Raw genomic sequence first — 14,948 nt, forward strand, 5'->3', positions numbered from 1 at the left:
GGCACGGGTGTAGCCAGTGGTGAAGCAGAAGCCTGGCTCACTTGTCAGGAAACCTCAGGTTGGATGCGTCCAGTTTATTGAAAAACAGCGCCCAAAATTACCGGAGTCTTATTTCTGATAAATCAACAGCCCCTAGTGACTGGGTCTAGCTTTTGCTCACAGAAGGTAAGGTTGACTGGAGTCAACTTCCAGGAGATGGAACGGGGAATACCATAGACCCTCTCCCTAACAAAACTACTGGCAAGATCACAAAAACAGCTGCTTAGAGTCCAGAAATTGTCCTAAGGGCAGATAGCAAATGGAGAAACATTTCTCTAAGAAAATCCAGACAAGGGCCAGCTGTGTTTGAGCTCCTGCTCAACCTGTGCCACCCCACCCCCCACCCCTGCCCAGCATGTCGGAGGCTCCCCTCCTGGTGGGTTCGGCCAACAAGTCATCAGAAGGTGCTTGGTGTCACTGATGACCCAGGAGGTGCATACCAGACACAGGCCACCCCTGCAGCAGTGAGCCGGGACAGTACCGGTGTGGCACTGACGTGGGGACAGCCCCACACGCTGGCACTGTTGGTGGGTGTGACCCGCCATCCGTGCAGCTGCTGTGTGACCGCAGTCCCACACCTGGGCACATGCCCCAGAGAATGAACGTGTGTTCACGCAGGACAGTGTTCCTCCTAACAGCCAGGGAGTAGAAACATCCCAGGTGTTCATCACCTGATGAATGGATGAGAACACAGGGTGTGTGCGCACCGGAATAAAAGGAATGAAGTGTGGACGTGGGCTGGGGAGGGGCAGGCAAGGGCAGTGGCTGGCTGGTGGTGGGTGCAGTGCCCCGTGGTGATAGGGTTATTGGAAATCCCGGCTTGCCCCTCAGCTTGCCCTTTTCTTTACATCCAGACACGCTTATATCAGAAGAAGGTGACTAAAGACAACAGCTGAGCCTGAAAGTTTTGTAATAAAGACTAGCAGGACAAAAAATTGCAGTATCACGTTTACCGAGTATTGTGGGGTGGCCAGGCTAGCCCCAACCCCACTGTCCCAGCAGGGCCCAGGGTATGCACAGTGGCCCCGAGCCTGTCCACGAGTTCTCAGATGGGGTGCAAGTGGCGGGGAGGGTACACGTGCAGGGATACAGGTGGAGGCTCTGGGCCAGGTCAGCAGAGAGGGCGGGAGGCCAGGAGGCTTCAACCAGGGGCCAAGGGTGCCATGTGCTGAGGACTCCATGTAACTGTGCTCCTGAGCAGTGGGAGTGGGAGGGGGTCTGAGTCCAGACCTGCTGGCATCCTCCCTTCCAAGGAAGTAGCCAAGTGACCACAAGGAAACTGGACATGGCTTGCCTTAGACTTCCCTCTGAACCTGGAGATACATAGTCGGCCTGCAGCAGCCCCTGCACCTGCTGGGCCCCCAGGGCCCTACGTGTCTGGGAGACGGGAGGGAACAGTGCTTTTCAGGTGGGCTGGAGGTACAGGTCACTTTTTGGTGCTGGGTTTCAACAGTGACCTGCTAGGCATTTTATCTGGAATAAAAAAAGACTTCAGGAAAGAGTGAAGTAGGAGGGATTAACAGTGCTGCTGCTGCTACTAAGTCGCTTCAGTCGTGTCCGACTCTGTGCGACCCCATAGATGGCAGCCCACCAGGCGCCGCCATCCCTGGGATTCTCCAGGCAAGAACACTGGAGTGGGTTGCCATTTCCTTCTCCAACGCGTGAAAGTGAAGTCGCTCAGTTGCGTCCGACTCTTAGCAACCTCATGGACTGCAGCCTACCAGGCTCCTCTGTCCATGGGATTTCCAGGCAAGAGTACTGGCGTGGGGTGTCATTGCCTTCTCTAATAGTGCAGTCAACCAATTAAACTCATCAAAAAAGATATGTCATTACCAGAAGCAGGGACTGGAAATGGTCAAAAGGTACAGACTTCCATTTATTAGGTAAATAAGTACCAGGAATGTAATGTACGACATGACAAGTATAATTAGCACGCTGTAGATTATACATGATACGTATGAAAGTTGTTGAGTAGATCGTGGACTTCCCTGGTGGTCCAGTGGCTAAGACTCCACACTGTCATTGCAGGGGACCTGGATTCCATCCCTGGTCAGGGAACTAGATCCCACATGCCATAAGTAAGCAATCCTGCATGTTCCAAGTAAATCCTTCACTGCATGCTGCAGTGAAGATCAAAGATCCTTTATGCTGTAACTAACACCTGGCATGGCCAAATAGATAAATTGAAGAGTAAATCCTGAATTTTCACCATAAGGAAAATTTTTTTCTATTTAATGTTCTATCTACATGTGATGAACATTCACTAAACTTAGTGTGATAATCCTTCCATGGATGTGCCAGATCATTATGCTGTCCACAGTGCTATAGGTCAACTACATCTCAATAAAACTGGGGAAAAAGGAAAGAATGGAAGAGGCTGGGAACGTGGCCAACCAGCAGTGGCCTTGGGCCCACCGAGCAGCAGGGTAGGCTGGCGGGCACTGAGCTCATGAAGGATCTAGGGGGACTCTTAAATAACCAGAACTGCATCCCCCAGGGTTTAGGAACTGGTCATGTTTCAGGCGGCCCCCAGAACAGGGGGCCTAGCGGGGACCCCTGAGTCCAGCAGCTGCACTGGTCACAACATCCCTGGGCAGTCTGGTCTGCCCTCCTATGTGACCCCTGGGTCAGGCCAGAAGACAGCGTGGTCTCAGTGCAACTGCTCTGCTGCCCTCGCCCACCTAGGGGTGCAGGGTAAGGATGGGGAGTGAGGCAGCTTTGCCGGGTTGGGGTAGGGAAGGCAACAGCAGGTCCTGTCATCCAGGAAAGACCCAGGTGCTGCCTCTGAGCTGGAGCTGGGGAAGGTACCATACCGTGGGGCAGCAAAGGCTCCCTCCTGCTAAAGAACAGTCTAGAATGTGCCCACAGGTGCTTCTGGGAGCTTTCTCTGGCAGATGTGTGAAGGGGGTGCCCTGGCCTGACAGTTTCCCCTCCCCCAGCACATAGCCACCTTCTGATACAAGAGACAGAAGATGATGGCGAGGCTACAGCCACAGCTCTGAACACCTGTGTGTGAACCTGCATCTCCACTCAGCATCATGACAGAGTCAGGCATGAAAGGCAAAGAAGGGGGCTGTCGGGTATCACCAAATACTCCATCTATGACCGGGCACTTGTCATAACCTTATAAAACTACGTGTGACCACACGACTCTTAAATAACCAAGGGTCCAGCTCATGCTCCCCTCTGTGAATCCCTATTCCCATCCCATTCCCCCACAGATCTAACATTTTTTGGGGGGAATTATTTTATAGACCCCAGATCATGTGTCTCTGCAATAGAAATGTGCTCAAAAACCGACCACAAGACTCTTAAGTATTCAAAAATAGTCTTCTGGGTTGATAAACTGGTACAATTATTATTGGTATGACAAGTATACTACGATTATAGTAAATAATTACTAAATATAAAAAGTGAAATCTAACAGATGGAGAGGGCTATCTCTTCTTCAATTAGTTCCTATATCCACAGGATTCAATGTCAACTCTATTGTTTTCCAATTTACAGATCAAAACACCGAAAAAAATCCCATTCCCAAAAATAAACTGATGGGATGAGGAAGAGCTTTGTTGTTGAAACGTTCCTCAATCCTTTGCTCCCTTTCTGAGCTCTCGGGTCTGTGGCCAAAAACCACATCCAGACCAGTGCCTTCCTAGCTGGAAGGACGAGTCCTGCAGGTGGAGACAAAGCAGAAGCCACCACCTGGCTAGAAGCAGCTGCAGCCCCGCCCCAGCCCACATGAGAGCATCTGTCCTCAGACCTGCGCCCACAGGGGGCAACTGCGGGCACAGCAGGCAGAGGGAAGGATGAGGGGTGTGAAGGCTGCAGAGGCCACTCCCCTGGAGCCATGAGGGAGGCACTCCTCGGAGCCTGTTTATCCCAACACCAGAAAGAACGTTCTGGTTTCCAGAGTTATCACTGAGAAGTTAGGTTTTCCCCACACCCCTCTCAGTCACTAATTTTCTAACAGACAGTTTACTCTCCCATGAAGTTTTCAAAAATCTGCAGTGAAATCTGCATCCAGTAAAAATCACCACCCCCACCCCCGGCCTTTCTTTTCTGGGCAGCTTGTGGGATTTTAGTTCTCCAACCAGGCCTTGGACAGTGAAAGCTTGGAGCCCTAACCACTGGACCTCCAGTGAAAGTGTCAGTCATGTTCAACTCTGCAACCCCATGGACTGTAGCCTGTCAGACTCCTCTGCCCATGGAATTCTCCAGGCAAGAATCCTGGAGTGGGCTGCCATTTCCTTCTCCAGGGGATCTTCCCCAACTCAGGGATCGAACCTGAGTCTCCTGCGTTGCAAGCAGACTCTTAACCTACTGAGCCACCAGGGATCTGGTAGTGGACCGCCAGGGAAACCCCAAATTTTCTGGATGCATGGTATTGTGAGTGTTGAGAAAGGCTATGAACAGGACATTTGCATCACCCCCAAATCTCCAATGGCCCTTCTGAGGTCAATCCTTTCCCCTACAGCCATCTCACCCCTAAAATCCCCAAGCTGTAGTCTGACTCTATAGTTTTGCCATCTCCAGGATGTCTCATAGGTGAAATCATACAGAATGCAGGGGCTTCCCTGGTGGTTCAACTGGTAAAGAACCTGCCTGCTAGGAGATGTAAGAGACGTGGGTTTGATCCCTGGGTCGGGAAGATCCCCTAGAGAAGGAAATGGCAGCCAATCCAGTATTCTTGCCTGGAAAATTCCATGGACAGAGAAGCCTGGCCGGCTACAGTCCATGGGGTCGCAAAAGAGTCAGACATGACTGAGCACGCATGCACAACTACAGAATGCAGCCTTTGGTGTTTGGCCTCTTCCTTTCTGCACAGTACACTTGAGATCTGCCTGCCGTCCCAGCACCAGCAGCCTGGTCCTGCTTCCCGAGTGCTGTGTCATCATCTGGAGGGAACGCAGTTTGCTTCTCCCTTTGCCAGGTGAATGACTGGGTTGCTTCCAGTTTGCGGAGATGATGAATAAAGCTGCTCTCAATGTTTGCATACAGGTGATTATGTAAATGCCTGTTTTCACCTCTCCTGTGTAAACAGCGAGAAGTAAGGTTGCTGGGTCAGAGTAAATGATGGTTTAAATAATACAAGCTGCTTCCAAAGAGGCTTTACACTTTCAAGTGCCCACCAAGAGCATGGGAACGGGCTGTCCTACATCCTCAGGAGCCAAGGTCTTCACTGTTGAGCCAGTCTAACGTGTGTGTCCTTGTATCTCACTGCTGTTTTTTAAATATATGAACTTTTAAAAATCAGTACATCTAATTATGAGATCTTATTCAAAGTAGTGGCCAATGTGAACAACATTTTAAGATACCTGCAACTGTAACACAACACAAAAGTAACTGATCAAAAGTAGTAGTGGGAAAGTTGCAGGCATTGCTTTTACTACCATGATTATGCCGCCAGCGTTCAGATTCCCGAGTAAAGCTAAAATTCCAGCTATATCCGTGAAAATAAAGATGTAATATTTTCTTCCATCAAGTTCACAGATACTGCTGACTTCTACAAGGGTTTAGAAGTCCTGCTTTCAGAGTAAATTCTGGACACATTCAGGACACACGGCTGCGAAGATTTAGAGAAGAGGCAGGACCCTATTCAAGAATCCCCTGTGCAGTGCAGATGTATGTTCTGTGATGTTTCTATCCTTGCTGTGTTTGTGGTGGTTGCCGGAGGTTCCCACTTGGAGCCTGTATGTTCAGGACTTGCTTTGATGTATTTGAAAACAAGTTCACCTATTCAAGTTATGGTTTTCCTTGAACAGCAAACAGCTTCCAAGTCCTTATCAGACTGCCAGCTTAGTTAACGTGTTAAGGGGAATAATTCATTTCACTGTCTTCTACCTCAGAGGTCAGCAGGGTGTGACCTGCGGGGCGGCCAGGGATGGGGGCAATGTGGACACTGTGCTGATGGGGTAGTCCTGGGGGCAGATCTTCTTGGCCAGCCGCTCCTTCTTCTTCAATGCTCAGGCCTCCTGGTACGATGGTGAGAGGGTGGGGGCTGAGTGCGTGGAGTCTACTTCTATTCTGAGCCGTCTTCTAGGTCCTGTGGGTAACCGCAGTCTGAATCATAGGCGCTCTGGACCCCACAGGTCACAAACGGCACAATGACGCGAGTGGGGCCATCTAATTGGTTGAAATCTGGATCGTAAGAGTGGTCTAGCAGCGGCTTGGACAGGTCAGGCAGGAAGCCCTCAGGAGGGTCATAACCCTTACAGACAGCAAAGGCCTCGATGCTGGCATTCCGGCTGCTCCTGGGCTTGGCACAGAGCACGCTGGAGAAGAAGACACGCAGCTGGCTGTAGACCAGTGTCACATCCCGGCCTCGGAAGATCTTGGCCACAAAGCAGCCCCCTGGCTTCAGGACGTGTGTAGCAATGTTCAGGGCAGCTAGGAGGAGCTGCGACTGCATATACTCATCGACATCGTGGAGGCCGGTCACATCAGGGGCCCCATCGCACACCACTAGGTCTGCGGGGCAGTCCTCAAAGTGCTGGACGATCTCCTTGGCAGTGGACAGCTGGGTGATGTCCCCCTGGATCTGCACCACACCTGGCAGTGGGGCCATAGCCTGCAGATCCACAGCCACCACGTGGCCAGAGCCCTGGCCCCCGATCTTCTGACTCAGCACCTGGGTCCAGCCGCCTGGGGCCGCGCACAGGTCAACAGCCCGCATCACGCCTTGGAAGAGGTGGAATTCCTCATCCAGCTGCAGCAGCTTGAAGGCGCTGTGGGCACGCCAGCCAGTCTCCTTGGAGAGGCGGTGATAGACATCCTGCTTGTCCTCTGATGTCCGGCCCATCTCACAGTTTGTCCAGGCACCTGCCAACAGTAAGCTCAAAATTTCAGTTTGGAGAAAAGGAGTGAAGCAGGTTGCCAGTCCAGGAGCAGTACAAGCCTCGGCGAGAGCGCAAACCAGTGAGATTTCAGGATTTCAGTTTGTGTTCTCAGTTGATCTGAGTATGTCGCAGATGCCTAAGGGCAAGCAGAGTGTGGCAAGCCTGTCATCAAGGAAAGCGGTCGTTTGTGCGAAGCGGAGACCAGACCTGAATGTACCACGAGTTCTAGTATCTCGTGCCTATGTGGCCAGTCTGGCAAACTCTCTCACTGCTGTTCTGCTGGGGGCACAGGTTCAATCCGTGGTCAGGTCAGGAAACTAGGACCCTATATACCATGTGGCATGGCCAAAAACGAAAGAAAAGAAAAATGAATTATTTCTCATTAAGTTTTCACAGTTCTTCATTGGGAAATGATAAGAAATATACAATATACTGGTCTCTGTCCCCGGCTCCTGACACAGAGCTCCTAGAACCCATGGAATCTCCTGAGTGTCAAGGCTGCCAGGAGGGTCTTTTGATCTAACCAGGTGACTCTTGGTGGGCTCCTGGCCAGAGGATGATCACCAGAAAGACTATATACTATGGTCAGAAGCTTGGAACCTTCAGCCTTACTCCCCATCCTCTGCGGAGTAGAGAAGGGCTAGACATTGAGTTAATAATCAGGCCCAAGTAATGGGACCTCCACTGAATCCCAAAGGACAGGTCTAGGGAAGCTTCTTGCCGGGTGAATGCAGGAAGGTGTGGAGACTGGAGCCCAGCGAGGGCACAGGGGCTCCACACGCCTTCCCCACACTCTGCCCTGTGAATCTCTTCCATCTGGCAGTTCCTGAGTTATACCCTTTAATCATAAACCAGTAACCTAGGAAGTAAACTTTTCCTGAGTTCTGTTCTAGCAAATGATTCAACCCGAGGATAGTGGAATCCTCCTGATTTATAGCCGGTGGGTCAAATGGCCAGGTGACAACCTGGTCTAACTGGCACCTGAACTGGGGTTACCTGAGGGGCTCTGCGCTAGCCTTGGGCTCTCAGCATCCAACTGCGCTCTGCCAGGACAGCTGGCCAATGTCATGGGAACCTGGAGAACTGCTTGGTGTGGGAAACCCCACACATCTGGTGTCAGAAGTGCTGTGAGTGCAGAAAATACGTGTTTTATTATTATTTATATATTCTATGTACTTCATGTATGGATGTGAGAGTTGGGACTGTGAAGAAAGCTGAGCCCCAAAGAATTGATGCTTTTGAACTGTGGTGTTGGAGAAGACTCTTGAGAGTCCCTTGGACTGCAAGGAGATCCAACCAGTCCATTCTAAAGGAGATCAGTCCTGGGTGTTCATTGGAAGGACTGATGCTAAAGCTGAAACTCCAGTACTTTGGCCACCTCATGTGAAGAGTTGACTCAATGGAAAAGACTGATGCTGGGAGGGATTGGGGGCAGGAGAAGGGGACGACAGAGGATGAGATGGCTGGATGGCGTCACTGACTGGATGGACGTGAGTTTGAGTGAACTCCAGGAGTTGGTGATGGACAGGGAGCCCTGGACAGCTACAATTCATGGGGTCGCAAAGACTCGGACACGACTGAGTGACTGAACTGATGTACTTCATAAGTTGTGTCTTTTGCAAATGTTTTCTCCTAGTAACTCTTTTCATTCTCTAAATATTTTTCACATAGCAAACTTGTTTTTAAGTTCCACTTTTTTTCTTTTATAGATTGTGCTTTTGGTGTTGTATCCAGGAAATCTTTTTTAAAACTTTTATTTTTGGCTGCACCAGGTCTTCATTGCTGCACATGGGCTTTCTCTAGTTGGGGCAGGTAGTGGCTACCATTTGTTGGGGTGCCCAGGCTTCTCATTACAGTGGCTTCTCCTGTTGCGGAGAACAGGCTCTGGGCACCCGGGTTCAGTAGTTGTGGCACACAGGCTTAACTGCTCCCAAGATCAAGGATCGAACCTGTGTCCCTTGCACTGGCAGGCAGATTCTTATCTACTGTACACCAGGGAAGTCCCAAGAAATTTTATCCAAGGCTACAAAGATTTTTTTCCTGTATTTCAGAATTGTGAGTTTTACATTTCCGATCCATTTTGCATCCATTCCTATGTATGGTATGAGGTAGGGATTGAGATTATTGCCATAAAGTTTTAAGTTTCAGTTGTTTTAGTTTCTGGATCTGGTTCATGTTTCATCTGCTTGGTCTCTGATGACCCTGTCTCTTCTCCATGCTTGTTATTTCCTCCTTTTGCTTCTTTCACCATATTAAATACATTTTGCTTATCGTATTCTAGATCCAGCAATTCTATCATCTAACGTATCTTCAGCTGTGAGTCTCACTCCTGAGGGCTCTGTGCTATGTATATTGTGGTTTTCTATTATGAATGTGCATTCTGGGGGGTCCGCTGGCCTGAGGCTTGGAGGTGAGGGTTCCTCCAGTGAGGCTAACATTTTCTGAGGTCAGTCCTCTGGGCTTAGACATGGTGCTAATGGCTTCCCTCACTGATTATTCACAAGACCACCAGCAGACCAAGCCCACCATCATCCCATGTGACACAGAGGGAACTGAGGCTGAGAGGGGAGCCTCTCGCATAGGACAAAATGCAGTTGGTATCTTCAGCCCCTCCACTCCTTCACAACTTGGGACTAAAGCCCAGGACACAGGCGATTTCCTATTTCCAAATGTGCTTGAATAAAGTACATGTATTGCAGACAAATATATTTTATAAGATGTTCAGATCTCGTTTCTTCCATCACAGTACATCATATAAATTCAGGGGAAACATTTTTAAGTTTTTCAGATCACATTATCTGATACAGAATTTCTTTTAAAGATTTTTATGTGAACCATTAAAAAACTCTTTATTAAAGTCACAAAGTTGCTTCTGTTTTGTTTTGGCTTTTTGGATGCATGGCATGTGGGACCTCAGCTCCCTGGCCAGGGATCAAACCCACACCCCCTGCATTAGGAGAAGTCTTTTTTGTTTTTTAAATATTTTTTTTTTGTTTATTCATTTATTTGGCTGTACCAGGTTGTAGTTACAACATGCAAACTCTTGCTTGTGGCATGTGGGATCTAGTTCCCCAACCAGACATTGAACCTGGCCGCCCTCCATTGGGAGTGCAGAGTCTTAGCCACTGGACCACCAGGGAATTCCCTAGAAGGTGAAGTCTTAACCACTGAACCTCCAGGGAAATCCCTGATATAGAATTTCTATGCAGAAAAATTTGAAGGAAAAAAAATTTTTTTAATTTATTTTTCTGCATCTGGTCTTACTTTACTTGCAGCATTAAGTGATCTTCATTGCTGTCTGTGGGATCTTTAGTTTCGGCAAGTGAGAGCATGGAGTCTTAACTACTGGACCACTAGGCAAGTCCCAAAAACTTTTTCCCATGTTTTTTTTTTTTTTTTTTTTTAATTTTATCAGTGTACAGTTGAAATGAAAAGTTGCTTAATTATATACAAAAAGAAACAGAGATGTCATAAAGGAAAAAACAATTATGTAAAAACGTTCTGTGGGTGTGTGTTGTGGTTAGTTGCTCAGTAGTGTCCAACTCTTTGCGACCCCACGGACTGTAGCACACCAGGCTGCTCTGTCCATGGAATTCTCCAGGCAAGAATACCAGAGTGGACTGCCATTCCCTTCACCAGAGGAACTTCCTGACACAGGGATGGAACCCTGGTCTAGTGCATCGCAGGCAGATTCTTTACCATTTGAGCTATAGGCCAAGTCCTATGTTTTAACAAAGTAAAAATGTTCTGAACAAAGTTAAAAAGACAAAAATAATCAAGGGGGAAATAATATGCAGTATTTTATTTATAGCTGCAAAGGGAAAATATCCCTAATATAAAAACAGCCCCTACAAATTAGTAAGGAAACAACTTACTGGGGAAATGGCGAAGAGTATGAAGGGCATCTACAGAAGAGATGACAGCGGGCAACAGCAGCTGAGAAAAAGTAACAGAGCTCAACAGCAGAATGCCCTTTCACTTACTCAACTGGCAAACCTTCATGATGTAAAGTAAAGGGTCCTCCCCTACACGGCATACAGGAATATAAGTTGCTATATTTGGGGAGAAATATTCTGTCAATACCTGTTAAGATTTTTACAATTTATTCATTTTTAAAACCAATCATTTATTAAACTTTTTATTTTATACTGGAGTATGGTTGATCACAATAAACTGTGGAAAGTTTTGAAAGAGATGGGAATACCAGACCACTTGGCCTGCCTCTTGAGAAACCTATATGCAGGTCAGGAAGCAACAGTTAGAACTGGTCATGGAACAACAGACTGGTTCCAAACAGGAAAAGGAGTACGTCAAGGCTGTATATTGTCACCCTGCTTATTTAACTTATATGCAGAGTACATCATGAGAAACGCTGGGCTGGAAGAAGCACAAGCTGGAATCAAGATTGCCTGGAGAAATATCAATAACTTCAGGTGTGCAGATGACACCACCCTTATGGCAGAAAGTGAAGAGGAACTAAAAAGCCTCTTGATGAAAGTGAAAGAGGAGAGTGAAAAAGTTGGCTTAAAGCTCAACATTCAGAAAACTAAGATCATGGTGTCTGGTCCAATCACTTCATGGAAAATAGATGGGGAAACAGTGGAAGCAGTGTCAGACTTTATTTTTTGGGGGCTCCAAAATCACTGCAGATGGTGACTGCAGCCATGAAATTAAAAGACGCTTACTCCTTGGAAGAAAAGTCATCACCAACCTAGACAGCATATTCAAAAGCAGAGACATTACTTTGCCAACAAAGGTCCGTCTAGTCAAGGCTATGGTTTTTCCAGTGGTCATGTATGGATGTGAGAGTTGGACTGTGAAGAAAGCTGAGCCCCGAAGAATTGATGCTTTTGAACTGTGGTGTTGGAGAAGACTCTTGAGAGTCCCTTGGACTGCAAGGAGATCCAATAAATCCATTCTAAAGGAGATCAGTCCTGGGTGTTCAGTGGAAGGACTGATGCTGAAGCTGAAACTCCAATACTTTGGCCATCTCATGCGAAGAGTTGACTCTCATTGGAAAAGACTCTGATGCTGGGAGGGACTGGGGGCAGGAGGAGAAGAGGACAACAGAAGATGAGATGGCTGGATGGGATCACCAACTCTTAGGACATGAGTTTGAGTGAACTCCAGGAGTTGGTGATGGACAGGGAGGCCTGGCGTGCTGTGATTCATGGGGTCGCAAAGTCGGACGGACACAACTGAGCGACTGAACCGAACTGATGGTTGATTAACAATGCTGTGACAGTTTCAGGTGGACAGCAAAGGGACTTAGTCATACATATACATGTATCCATTCTCCCCCTAACTCCCCTCCCACCCAGGCTGCCACATAACACTGAACAGAGTTCTGTGCTATACAGTAGGATCCCTATTAAGATTTTAAATATGTGTATCTTTGACCCATTATCCTAATTTAGTTCCTACTAATGGGAATCTATAGAAACAAAGCAGAATGACCTACGTTTTAAAATACTTACCTCAGCTTTCAGTGACTGGAATCAAAGATCTCTCTTGGTAAACATCACATTGCACTTGAAAATACGTGGGTTATTTTCAAATATCTTTTGATATTAATTTCTAACATAATTCCACAGTGATAAGAAAACAGACTCTGTATGATTTAATACCTTTATACCATGAAATTTTTGCACCTTGTTTTATGTTTCTGGATACGTTCCAGTGTCTCCTGGTTTATACTCTATGGGAACTTAAATAAAATTTTTATTCTGCTGTTGGGTGAAAACTGTATAAATCTTAATTATGTTGAATTGGTTCATAGCATTTTCAGGTCTACTATATCCCACATTTCTGTCTATTCATTCTATTATTTTTGAGAGCTTGATAATGAAACCAAATCCAACTAAAAATCTTAATTTATCTACTTAAAAATAATTGTGATAGTGGATCTATATGTAACTTTGTTCTGTATTTTCCAAGTCTCCTGTCAATGTGTTATCATACTTTCATAATTTAAAAAATTAAAAAAAAATTTTTTAAAATACTCACCTCAGTATGACTCTTTAGTGGTAAAAGCTGGACTCTAAGTGAAAAACCCATCAATGGGGAATAATGAAATAAATATAGTATATGCTCACTGTGGATTATTATCAGACATAAAAAGAATTAAGTTGTTTATCTCTTGACTTGAATAGCTGTTGGAGATCTATTATGTGAGGAAAAAAAGTGGGGTGGGGTGGGGTAAATAGGTCTAAGGACAGAGAACAGAAAGGAATTCTTATTTTTCTATGTTGTTTGAATTTTATGAGACTATTTAAAAACTAACTGGTTAAGACTCCATACTTCCAATGCAGGAAGGGCAGGTTCAATCCCCGGTCAGGGAAGTATGATTCCATATGCTGTGGTGTGGTCAAAAATAAATAAATCAAAATACAGAAATAAGCCAGGTGACTTTCCTGGTGGTCCAATGGTTAAGAATCCACGTTCCAATGTAGGGGGCATGGGCTGGATTCCTGATCAGGGAACTAAGATTCCACATGCTGTGGGACAACCAAGCCTGCAATACCGCAACTAAGACCTGATGCATCCAAATACAGAAGTAAATAAATAAGTACTTTAAAAAAGTAAGTCAGACACAAATATGTAATCTCTGTGGCAGTTGGAATGAAACAAACACAGGAGAATAACAAAGCTGGGTTTTCCTTCTTCTTAGAGTACCTCAGCACAACTCTGCATCGAGCACAATCTTTCACCACTCTCCTCCACACGGTCGGTGTCACCAAAACTTTGAGGGGCCAAGACTCATTTTAGACCATTTTGTTCTCCTAGTCCAAACGTGTCGTGCCCCATAGTTCTCAGGGTCATGTCTGAAAACCATATTCTTATACCACCCGACAACTGATGATCCTCCCAAAACTTCCCCAAGGACCCCTACATTGCATTATCAACTTTCAAATATTAAAACTTCACTGCTTTGGGGCATCCATAAAGGAAACTTATGATGATAACTGATATTTAATTATTAATATTATGAACCATCAGTGGTGTATCAACAGGCCCAGGAGTACAGAGAGTCACACCCAGAAGTACTCTGTATCACGCTGTTCTCATTAAACCTATTTTTCTTCGCAATCTCATCTGCTACATATTGTTAAAGGAGAAACTTCTATTTATCTATTACCTCGACGTCAACATTAAGTAGACACTTTTATAAATAAACTAACATGTCCATTTGCTTGGCTAAAGGTTAGAGAAATGTGTGTGCAAAACCTGAGTCATTTTGTAGGCGTTGGCCATCTCTACACAATACACAAAGCCCCTAGGAAGATTTTAAGATTCGACATCGCATCTGGAAAATAAACCTGGTTTTGAGAGACCCTCCACGCCCTCAGTTCTGCAGACGCTGAGACAGCACGCGTCATTCTCAGACCCCGGCCCCGTGAGTTAGGCTGGAGAACCGTTAACCCAATCTGGCAGCCTGGGAGCCTAGAGATTTTTCGCACGTGAACTGAGAGCTACTCGAAGCTAAACCAGGTTTCCGTGAGGAAGAAATCCTTGTCAGCTTCGGGGACAGACTTCCGTCCCTGAAACTACGCAAAGGTGTTCACAGTTCTCGCTGGGTCCTGGGGAAGGCCTCCGGGGAGAGGGGGTGGGGAAGCGCCTCTTCCGACTGACGCCCCCGGCGGGGTCGCCAGACGACGCGCCGACATGGAGCACCCGCAGGCGTCAGCACCGAGGACAGCGCCCTCCAGGGGCCGGCTGGGGGCTCCCGGGAAGAGAGACACCAGGGCAAAGGTCACGGGTGGGGGGCAGCGCGGAGAATTGAGGATGAGGTGGGCCGGGGGAACCGCGGGGCCACTGGCGGGCGCGGGGGCTGAAAGCTGCGCCGCCATGAGCACGTCTCCCCCGCCCCCCGCCCGGGTGCGGACAAGCTTCTGCACTCACCGTGGCTGCCCGGCGACACGGCGGCGAGCGCCAGCGGGGCGAGAGCTGCGTCAGCCGGGTGACCAGGCCCTTTCCACTTACCAGCCGGCCGGCCTAGCCCAGTGCGCAGGCTCAGCGGTGTAGGAACCGGAAGGAGAGGCGGGATGCGGGCGGGACCTGCGCGCGGGTGCT

The 14,948-nt window shown here is 47.5% G+C and overlaps 1 pseudogene; it reads right to left on the reverse strand.

The window, feature by feature from the left end:
* Positions 1 to 1,897: 1,897 nt before the first annotated feature.
* LOC101906230 (putative tRNA (cytidine(32)/guanosine(34)-2'-O)-methyltransferase) lies at positions 1,898 to 14,872 on the reverse strand (annotated as a pseudogene).
* Positions 14,873 to 14,948: the final 76 nt, after the last annotated feature.

Source organism: Bos taurus, chromosome 17 (genome assembly GCF_002263795.3).
Source record: "Bos taurus isolate L1 Dominette 01449 registration number 42190680 breed Hereford chromosome 17, ARS-UCD2.0, whole genome shotgun sequence".
Lineage (NCBI taxonomy): Eukaryota > Metazoa > Chordata > Mammalia > Artiodactyla > Bovidae > Bos > Bos taurus.